We start from the raw sequence: 891 nt of genomic DNA, 5'->3' as shown, positions 1-891 counted from the left end.
TTACTAAGAATAACATGGATTTGGATGTCAAAACCTTGGTCCTTGATCCAGCTTTATCTCTAAGTAATGATTTTTGTCTGAAGCAAACACCAAGCGACCTGGATCTCAGTTTCTACATCTGTAAAATGAGGAAGGTGGGTATTCAGAAGATGTATGGAAGAGAAGAGAATTTTAGCTACTTACCAGCAAAGAATGAAAGAATGATCCTGTTATATTTGAGAAGATTGTCCTCCATAAATCCTGTAGACAGATTCACAAAGAAAATGCATTATATAATGAAAGAGAAAGGAAATACTGCCTAACTAGGTATGCAGAATTGCCTGATGGCTAGATTGCCCTATATTCTGTATTAGTTGGATTAAATGACTCCTCAAGTGTCCTTCACTTCCAAGTAAATCAATAAATCACTTACTTTTATCAGGAAAACACAAAGTCAAATAATCAATTGATATAGTCTGTGAATTTAATGGACTGGCTTTATAATCAAGCTAGTTTTCATAAAGTTAACACACTAATTAATATGTAGTCTCTGGTTTTTTACACAATTCTAGCTTCAAAGTTCTATCTATTATAGCACCTGAGATTCCTCCTGGAAGGTAAAGAGAATCTACAACTAAACATCTTCTAGTGAATAAAAGAAGAAACACATTCTTATGTGTAAGAAATATTAATTTGGGTCTGACATATTTAAAGCATTATAAGTAAAGGGGGTAAATAAGGCATTGGTTTTGGGGGGCAAAAAACTTAAAAAGTGGAAGCACTGTTATAATACAAATATTTTTCATCTTACATAGATTCTTTTTATAATTTGAGAGAACTATTTAATAGTAGAAAAAGATTTTGAGTGAAAGTTGAATCAACCTGAGTTCATCAGGTTCACATACATTACAA

Source organism: Propithecus coquereli, unplaced genomic scaffold (genome assembly GCF_000956105.1).
Source record: "Propithecus coquereli isolate 6110/MARCELLA unplaced genomic scaffold, Pcoq_1.0 Scaffold130, whole genome shotgun sequence".
NCBI lineage: Eukaryota > Metazoa > Chordata > Mammalia > Primates > Indriidae > Propithecus > Propithecus coquereli.
This window is presented reverse-complemented; position numbering follows the sequence as displayed.